The 15,435-nt window shown below is 42.7% G+C and overlaps 1 long non-coding RNA gene across 5 annotated transcripts in view; it reads left to right on the top strand.

Annotated features, from left to right (window-relative positions):
• Nucleotides 1-9,577: 9,577 nt before the first annotated feature.
• The window catches only part of LOC125183408 (uncharacterized), a 34,010-nt gene continuing 28,152 nt past the window's right edge, over nt 9,578-15,435 (top strand). For all 5 annotated transcript variants that reach the window (XR_007165366.2, XR_007165363.2, XR_010832938.1 and 2 more), the window contains exon 1: nt 9,578-10,182. This is a non-coding gene — a long non-coding RNA (uncharacterized lncRNA). The remainder of the gene's footprint in view (nt 10,183-15,435) is intronic.

Genomic DNA, 15,435 nt, shown 5'->3' with positions numbered 1-15,435 from the left:
TTGTGTTTTATTTCGAAAGATTTTAAGAGCAAGAGGATAATGAAGGGCAGTTATTGCATTTATTGAGAGCAAATTGTGCTTGTCCATTGGATTGCCTTCTGTGATGAAATGACTGTTTGTGTGGTTGAGGGGAGAGCAATGAACACAAACTGCCTAGAAGAGCTTTTGACAGGATCTCCCGTGACATTCTCGTTTGGAAGCTGGGGAAAGGTACGGGCCTGACAAACAGGCAGCCAGGTGGACTGAAAATCACCGGAACTGCCAGGATCGAAGGGTAGTGATGACAATCCAGATGTCCACCTCACACCAAGATGAGAGTGAAGCACCCCAGGGGTTGTTTCTGGGACTGGTATTGTTCATTATCTTCATCAGCAACTTGGATGATGAAGCAGAGGATGATGAAGCACCCTTAGCAAATATGCAGTTTGCGCTAAATTTGGGGGCTGGGGCAGTGGTGGTCTTGAGAAACTTTTGGGGATGGAGGCAATAGAAAGCTAATGCAGTTCTACAAGAGCGATGCCATGCTCAGTATCTAAGGTAACACCAATATCAACACAGGCTGGGTGAATGACCTTGTTGCTGAAAAGGCCAAGGGTTTTGGTGAGTATGGGACTGAATATGGGCCAGAGGGTGCTCTCATCACGCATGGGGCTGCATGAGGAGGCAAACAGTCAAGGGAAGTGCTGAGGAGGCTCCTCCTGCACACATTTTGCCATGTGTGATCTTATGTGAAGCTGTGGAAAACTTTTAAATAGGTTGAGCTTCCTTAATAGTCTGAGAATCAAAAGGGGACACTGGTAAAGCAATGCGTGGGACCTTTGTAGGGCCAGTTCAATAAGCAGCTTAAAAAACCTATAAGGAAGGTGAAGAAGTCCAGCCCCAATGGAGATTCAATTATTATTTTATTTTAATATATAAATCTGACTTGCTGGAGCAGTTTAGTACCTTCATACATTACAAAAATTGTATTTTGTAAGTAGCATTCTCCTGCCAGTTAATGCTTTGAAATAGGTGCACTTTCCTATTTTGGTATCATTTTCCAGAATAAGAGTTCAATTCATGATTTATGCTGAGAGGCCTTTTGGTCATATAACACCTTTACAATGCAAACTAGAGGACTAAAATCCAATAAAAGAAGTAATTTTTTTCTGATGTCTTCAATCCTGAATTAATTACGTAGTGGCTGGAAATATGCTCTCATCTCACATAAAATAATTTTCTAGGTGAAAGGACAAAAATAGTAGCTTATTTTTGGTGGTCCCTGAGGAAAGACAAAAGTGAAATATTGTTTCCATTACAGAGTTTTTATGGCATTAATTAAAGTGTGTTTTGGGGCTGTAACCTGTTGAAGGGCATAGAACTTGAAGTGCCTACTAAAATGCTCCAAAAAGGAATAACTTTAATTGTGCATCAAGGATGATCTTTCTCACAGTTTTGTGCTCTCGTAGCACTTGTTTGGTAAAAACATAAGAAGGTTGATTAAAAAAAAAAAAAAAAGCTGTACTCTACCAGCATCTGGTTATTTTCAATTCAAGGAACCTGCAAAGCCCCGTATTGTTTCTGAGTGCTGAGTTGCTCAGTGAACTTTTCTTCCATGAATTTGGGCATCTTCCCCTTGACCACGTGTGAACTGTTCACATCATAATATCCTGAGTTCATGAATTGCATGGTTTAAATAAACAGAGCATGAAAACAAAACAAAACCCTTTGTTCTTGAATCTGCTGCCTGATTGTAATCCCCCAGGTCTTGTGTTGGAAGTCAGGCTGTAGCTGGCCGCTATGCAGTCTCCTTGCCACTTGTGAGTTTATAGATGACTGCTACTGTCCTGGATGATTTTTTTCTAGATTAGGAAGTCCCAGTTTATGCAGTCATTCCTTGTGTAAAGGAATGGGCTCTTCCAAAAACACTGGCCATCCTTGATGTCCCACCTTGAACTTTCTGCTGAATCAGCCTATCTTCTTGAAGAGTGGGTGAGAAGAACTAGAGCTACACAAAGTATCCGAATTCTGGACAAAGCATGGATCTAGACAGCAGCATAATGATTTTTGTTTGTTTGTTTTTTTTTTGTTTGTTTTGACTGTGCATTGAGCCGATGTTATATCCTGCGTAATCCTAAAATCTCACACCTGAATCAAAATGTTTAGGAATGTTCCCCATCATTGTGTCTGTGAAATTAGATTTGTTTTTCCACATCACTTTATATTACAGTGATATATCATTTTAACACTGTGTTACTCAGTCATGTAGCCTCTCCTACACTTCTATGCAATCAGCCTTTCTTTTCACTATCTTGAAGGTTTTTGTTTTTTTTTTTTGTTTTTTTTTTTTTTACTATCTTAAGTTTAATGTCATCAGATTTCATGAGCTACCATTTGCCCCTTTTCCACGTTGTTTATGAATACCCTTCCACATATACTGCAGTGTGACCAGTGGTTACAACCAGGCAGCCAAATGCACTGGTTGTTTTTAACTAGGAAAGCTGTAATTGCTGAAGAATGGTGGAACTGATTCTGATTTAAACATGGGACTGTGTTGTGAGTGTGTTTGCTGGGTCATTACTGTTGATTTTGGACATATGGCCCATTACCTCAGGTCTACTATCATACCTACAGCAGTGAGATTGGGGCTGCAGTTGCAGGATCCTCTCAGATAGCCTACTATTTGTTTCCTTGCTTGAAACCTCCAGTCCTGCCTTTCCAGGCAGAGCATACACAGGGAGCCTGTTCACCTCTTGCCAGACAGCTGCTGACCACTGGCTTCTGCTTTCTTTGGTTTTCACTAATTCTTGTACTTCAGTCTTAATGGTTTTTAATCAGTCCCAAATGAATTCCTGTGGCCTGCTTGGGTAAGATTCTACTCTGTGTTTTGCCATGTTTCTGCCAATGTTTGCCCAGCCAGCCTGGGTCTGGCTTGCATTTATCACTTGGAATACAAAATGGATTTTTGTATACTTTGTGTAAAGAATATTAACAAAGATACCCTACAGAAACCCAGCTTTACTTGATACAGGTAGGTCTAAAAACCAAATCTAATTCCTTCACTTTAATTGGAAGAATGTCAGTCATTAACAAAAACACAAAACAGAAGGAAGTTTGGATATATTGGGATCCATAAGGCAGAAAGCTTAAAAGGGCTCTACTACCTGTGTATGGACCAAGCATCACTTGGAAAATCACAGAATGGTGATTCACAGAAAAGGTGATGCATCCTGATTAATCTGGATGATGCAGGATATGCCTAGCAAAAAAAAAATAAAATTTTACACAGCTGTTGTAGTTCTACATAACTACATTTATGATGCCTATCAAAGTTTGGGCCTCATCTCCCTTCTGTTGAAGCCAGGGCTGAAAACACACTTTTTCCTACTGAAGCAGGCATTGGAACCCCTCCAGAAATCCTACTGCCACTAAATGCAAAGGAATTGGGCAATAGAGGGAGGAGAGGCAGCACAAGTTGGTGTCTGTTTACATCACAGCAGTCTTGTCAGTGACCGGTCTGGAGTCAAGGTTTTGGTCTTGGGTTTTAATTCTGCAGATGCTGAATCTCCATTCTGCTGACAATGAAGAGGAAGGAACAACTTCATGGAATCCACTGGCTATAGGAAATGTTCAGCTCATATCTTTGCTGTAGTTACTCTTTGTCTCGGGTAGATCCCTTGTTAAGACAAAATCAGACTTGATGCACCCAAGTCAAGGGGTTCTAGGAGGCTTGCTAACATCTCTGAGGTACTCACAGCTGCTGAAGTGTCTTTGATTGACAATACCACTTTCAAGTAATTCTTCCGTGTTTCCTTTTGTATTGTTTTCAATTACAGTAATTTCAACAGAGCTGTCTACAATCAGAAACTATGGAAATTGAATACAGAAAGATGTAATTCAAGGAAGAGTAAGTACAACAGCATCAATTTTTTTTTTTATTTTTTTTTTGAGAAACGATACAGACTTCTCAGGATCAACTCTGTGTTCTCAGTTTAACTGGCAGACAGGAAATGCTTTTTTTTCTTTTGGTCCCTAAGGATGTTTCTTTGTTGGAAAGCCAAACCTCCGTTTCCTCTATTCCTTGTAACAGATAGCAAACCTGGTGGACATGGAGTAGGCTTGGCACCAAATGCATGAACGTGTAGCCTATTTCTTTTACAAACCAGTTTCGTTTGGACATTGGAAGTCTGTCTTTGTTTTCTGCTAGACAACTTGGTAGGCAGCTGATTGATTTTCTCGTGGCCAGATGCTGGAACATACGCTTGTGCAAGTGAAGTCTCATTAATGCAGCTAGTCTCAATGGGGTTAACAGCAATTAGTATGTGTGTGGAAGTCCCTGATGCAGCTGTTTCAAAAAATTTTGGCGGTGTCCAAATGGTTAAGTTGAATAAATTGGGTATTTAGGATGCCAGTGAAGTGTGGCATAATGAATTGGGGAGCAGGTACTACGTGGCTGAGGGTTGCAGAGATATTGGAATGATGTACAGAAGTCTGTCTTAAGCAGCACAAAACTGAGATGTAGGGCAGAAAGTAACAGTGGAAGTCAAGCTCCTGGCTCTTAGTGGCACCGGCTTGTCAGCTGGAGGGCTCAGGAGCAGCTGCCATGCTGGGCACCATATGACTGAAGCCAATCTCACATACTCTGATGGAAGGCTCCAAACTCCAACTTTGTTTTTATTTTTCTACATACAGATTAGGAACCTCGGTCACTGAGTCTGCTGTCTCTGCAAACTAGTCTGAGCCAGTATCTTATCTCTTCACTGTCTTTATAGTTTCAAGGGATGATTTTTCTTGAGTTACCTGGGTTCAAGACATAATACTGTATGCTTTAAAGGATTGCTGCCTAATGAGTTTTTGTGATTCCGAGCTCCATTGTAGAATTTCTCTGCCACGAGGCTCTCCTGTGCAGTACTACTGAAAGGATTTTCAACAAAATGAGAGGAAAAGTTCAGCCTCCCATTTTGGGGGGTTTTGTGCACATACTTCTGAATTGCTTCTACAGTGGTTTGTCTGACCATGTTGCTGTAGAGACCAGACAGAGACATGGAAGGCTTCAACTATTTGATCAGTACTCAACTGGCAATACTAGTACTGAAATTAGTTGTGGGTTTTTTTGTTTGTTTGTGGTTGTTTGTTTGTTATTGCTGTTGTTTTTGTGTGCGTGTGTTTTCCCTGTCTGATGAGTAGGTTTATATGTTTGAGTTTGATTATTCTAGGCTTAGAGTTCTGTTTGCTCATGGTTGAAAAGTTACATGAACAACCAATGTTTACTTCGCAGAATCACAGAATCACCTAGGTTGGAAGAGACCTCCAAGATCACCTGGTCCAACCTCTGATCTAACACTAACAAATCCTCCACTAAACCATATCACTAAGCTCTACATCTAAACATCTTTTTAAAACCTCCAGAGATGGTGACTCAACCACTTCCCTGGGCAGCCCATTCCAATGCCTAACAACCCTTTTGGAAAAGAAGTTATTCCTAATATCCAACCTAAACCTCCCCTGGTGCAACTTTAGCCCATTCCCCCCAAAAAAAAGAAGCACTCACACAACCCCTGAGAATCAGCAAGAGCTGTTTATTGCCGGGACATCTTGCAGGCAAGCCTGCGGGATGTCCGTGGTGTTTGGTGGCTCTAAGCTAATGCTTGCAATGGAGCCTGAGCAACGAGTAGGGGGCTCACCGGGCACTCCTGCGATGCTGTTGGTGCTCTTGGATGGCAGAGCACAAAGACATGCCGCAGTAGTCCCAGGCCTGTCCCGGCAGAGGTGGATCCACTTCCACCCGTTCCTCCACATCTGGTGGATCCAGCTCCATGGGCTCCACGGTGCTGGGCAGAAGGCTAAGCCAGTCCTTGCCCGGGACTGCCCAAACGGGATGCCTTCCGTCCGGAATGTTCTCAGGCCAGGGTGCCGAATCAGGGGGTCGTCCAGTCCCACACCTCGGTCCCAAACCACTGTCGGCTTGATTGTCATGCATGGGTCTGACGCTGCCCTCTGGTTTACGGCCATTACTGGGTCCCGCACTGTGCTCCGGACTATGGGCACACCTCTGCTCCCCGCGGCTGTCTGCCCGATGCTCCTGCCTTCGCCCCACGTCACCGTTGCTCCTATGGTAAGGCCCAGGCCCCCTGTCGCTGGGTGTGTGAGGGGCCGGCCTGTTCCCCGCATCGTTGCGGTGCCAATGGTACCGCCTGGATGTGTCTGTGGGCTGGGCGCCAGAGATCCCTTGGGCACTGGTGTCTCTTGTGCCGCCGGCGCTATCCCTCCGCCCACGACACATCTCCTTCTGCTCAGGTGCATTCCTTCTTGGTGCTTCACCGGACGGCATCGCTGTCCTCGCACACCAAGGAGGCCTGCTGCTCGCCTTGCTCTTCTAGTCTTCCTCCTGCCGCACAAGCTGGCAGTCAGAGGGCCCAGATGCTCAGCGAATGCTGGGCCAGCTGCAGGGGGCCTGTTTTATAGGGCCCGCAGCAAAGGCAAGGCACTGGTGGCCACTGTGACCTCAGCAAGCCTCTGTGATGGAGTGGCCCACGCGTGGCCAAAGGCGGCTGTGTTGGGAGCGGCCTGGAAGATGCCCTCACGTGGACAAGGAGGAGGGCTGGGGGGCTGAGGGTCCCTTTTCTGGGGCTGGCTCCCCTGGGCCATTTGGCTTGCCAGAGAGAAAGGCTGCCCCTTGGCCACGGGGACTGCCCTGCTCCTCCCATCCTGTGCCCTGGGTTTATTTTTAACCCTGTTTTTTAGGTAATTTCATTCTATTCTTTACGGAAAAGAACAGAAGCAAGGTGCATCTTCAGCCCTAATTCCCATGTGTGCTTTGTGCTCCAAGTGAAGAATTTCTTCCTCACGTCACATCTAATCTAAATCTCCCCTCCATTTACTCAAAGCCATTATTCCTGGTTCCATAGCTATACTCCCTGATAGAATCCACCACTTGCAGAAGTTTATGCCTTATTGGTGAATTAGCCACATACCTCTTGTTTAGAAGAAGGTCCAAAATATTGCTGTGTGCTGCTTGTCTTTCATATGTGAAGCGCAAGAAGAATGGAAAACTTAGGAGCCCCCCTATAACAATCAAACAAATAAAACTTAAGAACTTGTAAAGGACCAAATGATACCCTAGAATTGTGATAGTTGGATTTGCCTTGACATCTTAATAGAAGAATATGTTGTACTTGCAAACAACCTGCAGAAACATTTTAACAAATTATCTGTGAAAACAGTATTTTCAGAAATACTACATTTTCTTAGAGGAAGCACATCAAAAGAGCACAGGAAGAAAGAAAACATACCAGAAGAAGATCTATTATATTGCCTGACTTGAATTGTTTGCTTTACTTATCGTGAGGTTAAATTTGATCTTGGCAGTCAGTTCTGCAATGAAGTAATTTGCTGTAGCATTCTGTTAGACTACCTTTCAAAGAAGGCAGTGAGACTTTTTGACTGGTGTAGTCCAGCTTTAATAATATAGGAAGCTAAGACTGCAAAATTATTTAAGACATTAGTAAATCCCAACTGTCCTAGCTGGCAAGAAAAAAATAGAAATGTTAATAAACTTGATTGAAATTCTTTATGGTACAAGATGAAACATCATCATCTGAAAACGCATTTAGATAACTGGTCAGTTTTCATGTAAATACTCGGTATGAAAATAACCACTGTTAATAATTTAACAAGCAGTCTGATAAAATACAGGCATTAGTACCTGACTACATTGTCTAATGCAGACATGCCAAGGTTCTTTCAGGTCATGTTCCTGACAGGAATTTATTTTGTCCATTTGTCTCCAACAGCAGTACTCATTGTAAAATCCTAACAGCAGGATGTGGTTAGGACATCGTACATGTTATTATGGCTCTTAACAAGCCTTTTCCAGGAAGTGATGTTACAGACTTATCTGATACAATGCTTGCAGCCATGCCCCAACAAAATGTCTCACATCTTGTCAGACTGGGTGCCTGCAGTCAGCTTACCAGCTATGAGAGAGGAGCAACGAAGCTGTGTGAATTGATTGTCTTCACAGCTATTCTCAGAGGTCTTGAGCAGCCTCTTGACCCTTATGTCCAGTAAGGGTCAATAAGGTGCTTCTGTTTTATTAAAACAAACAAGCAAGAAAACATCCAGGCAGCCTATCATTAATTTACTCAAAACAAGAGAACTCTAGTTTTCTGTTAGAAAATATGGACTGTGGTCTTGTTGCTACTGCACAAAGCAAAAGTAACCTATTTGCAAAGTAATTCTTTCTGTGTGTTGGCTTTGCCACTGAATTATTTTTAAATGTGATCCATTTTAAATGCAATACATTTTCTTAATTTCATCCTAATTAGTCTTACATAAACATTATGTAGGTCAGTGGTCCCTCAAGGTAAAGGTGACCTGCTGCAAGAAGGATAAATAGGGCTCCAGGGTTTGTTCACAAGACTGACAAATCAGTGTTCCTCTCCAGAGGTTTGGTTTTCTTTCTTTCTCATTCTTTTGAAAACAAGCTTTGGTCTAAGGCAACCTTGAAAAACATAAGGCAAATACAACCGGCTCAGATACCTGAATCTGTGAAGAATGTAAAAATCAGGTCCCAGAAACTGGTTGTGGCTCATATGCTAGTTCTACGATGTCTGTGACAGCTTCTGAATAGAAATACTGCCCAGAAAAGTTAAACTAGTGTTGTCCAAAGCAAAGCAAAGGGTAAAGTCAAGCTCCTTGGGCATGATGCTGAAAAGAGACAGTATGAGACATGCAAAGTTGTAATGTAGAGGGCCTTTAGGATGCAGTGATATTTTCCTGAATTGGGGCTCAGTAGCTGGTGTTTTGGGGAGCGCGGTCGAAGTCACATCAGGGTTTTGTGAGAATGGTTGAACAAGGAATCAGCAGGGGAACTGTAAAGCTTTCTTTGCTTAGGCTTAGTCGGTTGTACAACCCTGAGATCTCAGAAAAATGAAACTATGGATAAAGAATCCCTTTGCTTCACTTCAGCTGTTTTACTTTGTCACAAAAAAAAAGTTGGAGCACTCTATTGGAAAGAGCCAAGTGTTTGGGTTGCTGTAGACATGTAAGATGGAGCTCAGTGCTTTCCACACGCACCTGGGGACTTGACTCGTGGAAGCCGTATCCTGCCAGAAACCAGTCCTTAGCCAAGCAATTCTGGACAATTCCTGGCATGCAGGAAAGCTGATAAAGTTGACAGGAGCATGACCAAGGCTTTGTGTGTGTGTTTGTACAGCTTGTGCTTGTCAGGAGGCAGAACTTTCTTTCACTGGAGTAATACCCTGGTGGATGCTGCACTGTTGATGTACGGAGGTTGGCTGTTTGCTCCTTGGTCACTCTCTGCCCTGTGGGCAGGGTGCTGAGCCACCAGGACCTCCCTAGACCCAGCGTGGCCATCCCTCCAGCACTACCTGCAGGGAGAGGAGCTCAGAGAGCAGCAGCATCTTCACTGTGTGCTTGACCCAGATAGTGACAGGAAGAAAAAAGTTCCTTGTGGTTTTGCTACAAACACTGGTGTTTTGCTTTCCACCGAGCAGCGGTGAGCCAAGGAGGCAGCTGCTGCAGCAGGTAAAATACAAATAACAGTTACCAGTGGCAACGGGTCTCCTCTGCTGGTGAATGAGCTCCTTTTCTGGTCCTGATGACCCATTATAATATACAAATCTCCAGCCTGGTGTTTATTTCTTGTTTGTCAGAGGAACTGTAGGTTTTGATAGCTACTTAAGGTTGTGTGGTTGAAATAGGATCCAGAGGTGTGTATGTTTATACTTACCAGCTGCCATAGTAAAGCTCTGTGGTTTGATGATCCAGCTGAGTATAAATCACCACTTTAATGCTCAGTGATACATCACAGTGAGAGACCAGCCTTTAAGAAGTGTCTCTGTGTTCGTTACAGTGCAGTGATGAAGACAGAAATGCAGTCTGCTCTGAATAAGTTTCGTTATTAAGGTGGGCTGACCTACTGCTGTGTTATACCAGCCCTGGCAATCTATGACACATCTTTCACCAGATCTTGTCTAAACTGCAGGTCTGTTCTTAGAACCTACGTCTTTCTTAGATACTGTGCCAGGTTCATGCAAACTTCATGTGAATGTGCTGTGTCTTCAGGGCTGTTACAGGGCCATGGTTTGGTCCTTGTCTATCCTTACAGGCCTACACTTTTTTGCAAGAAAGTCACAGTGCCACGTGTGCTTGCTGATTCAATCTGGGAGGAGGACAGAGGTGAGTGAAAAAAAACATTTTTTTACATTTGAAGTAGATTTTATGTTTCCAGGAGTTAGACCTTCAGGAGCTGATTTTTACATAAAAAGTTGGACTCGATGATTCTTGTGGGTCCCTTCCAGTGTAGGATGCTCTGTTCTGTTCTGCCCCACGTGCCATTTTTCCTGTGCTGAAATGGTTGGATTTCCAAACAGACACTGGGGAGCCTGGTATGCCCAAGAATTTTTAATGTGGTTTTCCAAATATTTCAGGCAAAAATGCCTAAAATTTAATGGTCCTAGAAAAATGAGATATTGAATCTGCTTCTGCTGTGCGTAGTCAGTTCAGTATTTCCTGCAGTGCTGTAACTTCTCAGATAAGATTTCTGTGAGTTTTTCTGTATAGGAAATTATTAAAATTTATCTGCATCAATCACTAAGATTGTGGATAGCGCCTTTGTTGCCATAATGTCTAAAGATATGTATGAAGATCCCACATAAATTATTCCTGACGTATGAGTATGAGGCAAAGTGTATAAGTGAGATAGACAGACGAAAAATAGATGAAGTCTGGGAAAAGAAAATTGAGGTTTTTCTGTAAAGCTTGCAGAGATGATAAATACTGTTGAAGTAATATGCAAACAGCAAAACAAGTGGTTTGGCAGCTGCTGCAAAGCAATTTACCTTGCTGACCAGTATCACCTCAGTTGCATTTCTGTGTTCCTTTCATGGTTTTTTCACACTCCTGTGGTCTCTAGCTCTCTGCCTGGGTTGGCTAGGGATGTTTAGTTTCTGTTAGTGCCTAAAAAAATGGCATAGCACAACTGCTTGTTGCTAAAACTAACGGCAGCACCATCATAGCTTCCAGATCCTGTGTGCAAACCAGTAAGGCAAGAGGCAGGAGGTGTTGAGATCTCCTGGTGTTTTCCCAACCTGGTCTGGATCGAGAGGTATTGATTAGATATTGTAGTCGAAGGTTGAGAGGATGCAGTTGTTAGCCTGGACTAACAGTAATGAGAATCACCTTGGTTGCCCAAATGACTGATTGAGGCATGAACACCTTCATTTAATCTGGGAGGCAAAGCCTTGTCTGATGAGGAGAGCAGGAGGAAAGGATTGGCTAAAAGCTGCTGAGTGTGAAGGGCACTTAAATGTATGGAAGCAGCACACAATAAATACTGTATAGCTCAGTGAATACTGGCTCAATGTGTGGAAATACTGCCTGGAGAAGATGGATTTTGACCTTAGGGTTTTAGTTTTTGATGTTTCTTTTTATGGCTCTTTATACTACTGTAAGGCAAATCAAAATGAATATTTAATGTGAGTGTGTGTGAGAAAATGCTGGCTTGCAAAAGCAAAATCTACACTTCAGAAGCTTTTGTAACACAGACTATATAGGGGAAAAAGTTCATAGATGTTTTGTTTTTTTGTTGTCACTGCTTTCTGACCAATACACATGGCCAAGAAGACTGCCAGCCAATGTGCTTTGGTTTCTGCAAGAGTTTTAACACCCCCTGTGTTCATCTGAGGCAGATTGTCTGTAGATGTCAGAGTGATCTTGGACACAAGTGATCATCTTCTGTGTTTGATGGATGGTTGTGGAAGTTCTTCAGGGTAATAGTGTTGCAGCTTGGTAAAGCCTTATCTCACTGGAGACTGCTCACTTGGCTAATCATAGTCAATATGAAGCAAGCTCCCTTTTCTTTGGTATACCACAAGAATTTCATGTATTTGCACTGTTGCTGCAGCAATGCTGAGCTGCCTCTAAAGAATAATATTAAGTGGTCATAAAAATACATGTTTCAAGGAAAAAAAGTCTGGTCCTAAGTTTTTAAGCCAATGCTCAGCTATGCTTTCTCACTCTTTACCTTAGTCAATAAAAACTGTTTTGCATTTCAGTTGTTGAGTCCCAGGTGTGTTTCAGGCTAATTACTTCAAACTGTATTTGCTCACAGCTGAAGGTCAGGTGTGCAACAGCAGCTATGATGTACTCAAAATTTAATGAATCTGGTCTTTTAAGCTATAAGAAACCACATAATCCACAGTAATGATTGATAGGGAATTACCACTTAATTGATTCCAATATTAAATGGCATGAGAAAGGGACGTACTGATTTACAGCAAAGAGCTCCCTGTCTTCAATAAGCGAAGACAGTGATGCCCCTCTATAGATTTTATAGTGGAAAGTAGGAGGTATTCTGGATCTTGTAGCTTGAAGAATCTCCTTTTCTTCGTGTCCTGCAGTATCTTCTGACGTTGTGGATTGCATTTAAGTGATTGTCATACCCTGTCTGCAGTGCACAGAAGTTTGTGGTGTCTGACTTTCCACTTAACTGCCTGCTTTTCTCCTGTACCTCTCTGAGACATTACGCTGTTTTCTGCTTTTAGAGAAGTGCTCTAATTTGGTGCTTAAATGATGCAATACCCTATTCTAAAAGGGACCAGTTTGTACTGTTTCACCTTGCAAAAACTTGAAAATAATCATCTTACTTTATATTTCCTGATACCTGTTTAGTTCCCCTGGCTTTTTCCTGAATGAGGAAGTATTTATAAAGCCGCCTCTAAATCTGTTTCTCCATATCATAGTGACAACAAAGACACTCTGACATTGGTGCAGACTATAACTGGAGGGATTATAAGTACCCTGGTTGTGCTGTCAGAGCAGTAAATACCTGTCAAATTCAAGCACAAGTGTATTCCTTCCCAAAAGTGCAGTGTGCTGAGATGGAAGGATCCTCAAGTGATACAAGGATACAAGCAGCTTGGGAAAACACCGTTTGAAACTGTCCCTACAAAGGCACCTTGCTGCATGTTCTGCGTGCCTGCCTTGGAATAAGGAAATAATCAGTAGTTACAAGTCATGTTGGCATGTCTGTCTGCATGCTCTTACATCCACAACAGGCTATATCCCTTTGCTTGGTGCCTTCCTAGCAAACCTGGCTTTTCCTGCACTTCAGAGTTAAGTACACTTCTGATTTTCGTCTTTGCAAAGAACAGAGGCTTTGACTGTAGGTTCAGAGCTGGCTTTATTGCAGAAGGGTAGGGAGGTAAGCTGCTGCGTAAGCCTACAGTTGAAGAGATGAGCTAGTTGCTCTGAGGGTAGGGTGAGCTGCTAATCCTTCCCTCCTGCTTGTACAGGCCTATGCTAAGATGCCTTTGGGCTGGCTTTGAAGCAGGACTGATTCACTGGAAACATCTGCTCCTCTGTTCTGGTTTTCCAAGTAGCCATACCTTGCAGGGTGGCCCGCACTCAGAAATCTGGATTAGGATGAACTGGGGAGGAGGATCATAACGGAGGATTCATTTTGGAAATGTCTTCCGATGTCACACATAACATTGGCTTTACTAACGTACAGAGGAGGCCCAGTACATCAGGAAGAAACTCTGTACACTTTTTTTTTTTTATATATATATGTAGAATTATTCAGAAGGGGGAGAGCTAAATTGAACTGTCAAAGTATCACAAGAGCACCTCCTAATGCATGTGCATGACCGCATACACAAAACTGGGTGATTTGGTGTTACCTTTTATTCTGTACGTTCACCTTTCTCATTATCAGACTTTTTTTAACGTAGTTTATATGTTGTCTTGAAAATGTGTAGCATGAATCCACTGAAACATCAGCAAGTGTGGAGTGAAAGGTATCCACTATTATATATACCTACTGGAGGCTCTTGTTTGCAGCCTGCGAGGAGGAAGCTGGGTGCAAACACCCTGAGCTTACACATCCAAGGTGTCCCCATTCTGAGCCAGCTGAGGGCACAGCCAGAGAGCACATGGCCTGGGCCAGCCTTGCAGAAGCCCCTCCTGCCTGTGTAGCCAGAGTTCAGGTGTGAACACCTGCTGCCTTCCCCACAGCAGTTTCCTTCCCCACAGTTTATTTCCTTGTGGCCTGCAGTGGCTTTTTATCTGTTTGAAGACGGTTATTTTGTGTCTCCTCTGTCAATCCCACCTCTAAGTACACCAGAATGATTTAGTCTTGTTATCCCTGATAAATGCCACAGGAGAGGCTTTTTGGACTTGTTTCAGCTGGTTCTTTACCTTTCAGGAAAGGTAAGGTCACAGCACTCTGAAGTAGACTTTACTGACACACAGTGAAATTGTGTGGTAGAACATAACCTTTCCTAGCTGAAAGTTAAGCTGGTCTGCTCAGACAGAAGAAATAATTTGAAAAAAAGAAGAAAAAAAAAAAGAAAGGAAGAAGAATTATTGGGGAGAGAAAGGTGACAGTTTATTGTAACTTTTCTGCAAAGCTTTCATACAGATTTTTTTCCCCCCTTTCCTAGACACGGACCTGTCAGTGACAGCACTGATCCGCCTTCAGCTCCATGGATATGTTAGCACTCAAGAGGCAGGCACTGTAGCTGCAGTTGGCAGAATGTCTTCTCGAGTTGGTCAAGGAGGGGCACTCCTCTCCAAAGCACAAGGTTGGCGTAAAACTTGCTGTCAGCTGCAAAAGGAATTTATTTTTGCCTGTACGTTAAGGGTAGGCTATAGTTGGTGTTGCTGTTAAACAGTTGAACTCTTCCCTGGCTGCAAGCCTCTTTGTCCCACACAAAAAGCTTGTAGAAGAAGACAAAACCAATTTCATAACACTGTAATGAATATGAGAAAAGCAATTTTCCTAATGTCACCCTGAAATCCTGAGCAGTGAATTTCAAACAACTGAAGGTCTCCTAACTTAATTGTGTGTCTGTTCATTAAAACTGCATATAGGATCACAAAGCTTTGCAGAAATATTAAGCTACTGGATTTAAGGCTCACTCTCAGAATAGGGCCTCCTTTCTACCCTAAATCCATGAAAATTATCACACAGAAGGAAAACACAATTTCTATGCAAACTTCTGTTTCTTGTATTTCTTTTTCTTTCCTTCCTTTTCTTTTTTTTTTTTTTTCTTCTCTTTTTCCTGGTTTGTATTGTGACTACTATATTACCTTTGGTTTGCAATTTTTAGGCTGTGTTGGAAGTTCAGCCTGCATGTGGAGCTAGGTGGTCCTCTAGCCTGCATGCAGTTTAGGTATGAGCAAAGCAAAGGAGGATGAGTGGAGTCTGCAGATTTGAGTCTTACATGACTGCCACCTTGGCCCTCCTAAGGGAAGGGCAGGTAACTAAACTGTTTGAGGAAGCAGTTATGGTCCTGAAAGAGATGCAAAAGCTGATGCTGATGGATGTTTTTGAACAAATCTACTTTTCTTACAATCTCCCACATTGTACAATGTTGTTCATGTTCATAAAGACATAATAAGAAGGGCCACCTCTCAACTTTTTAACAT

This window comes from Anser cygnoides, chromosome 7 (genome assembly GCF_040182565.1).
Source record: "Anser cygnoides isolate HZ-2024a breed goose chromosome 7, Taihu_goose_T2T_genome, whole genome shotgun sequence".
Taxonomy (NCBI): Eukaryota; Metazoa; Chordata; class Aves; order Anseriformes; family Anatidae; genus Anser; species Anser cygnoides.
The sequence above is the reverse complement of the archived record's forward strand: the minus strand, read 5'-3'. Positions and strand labels throughout refer to the sequence as shown.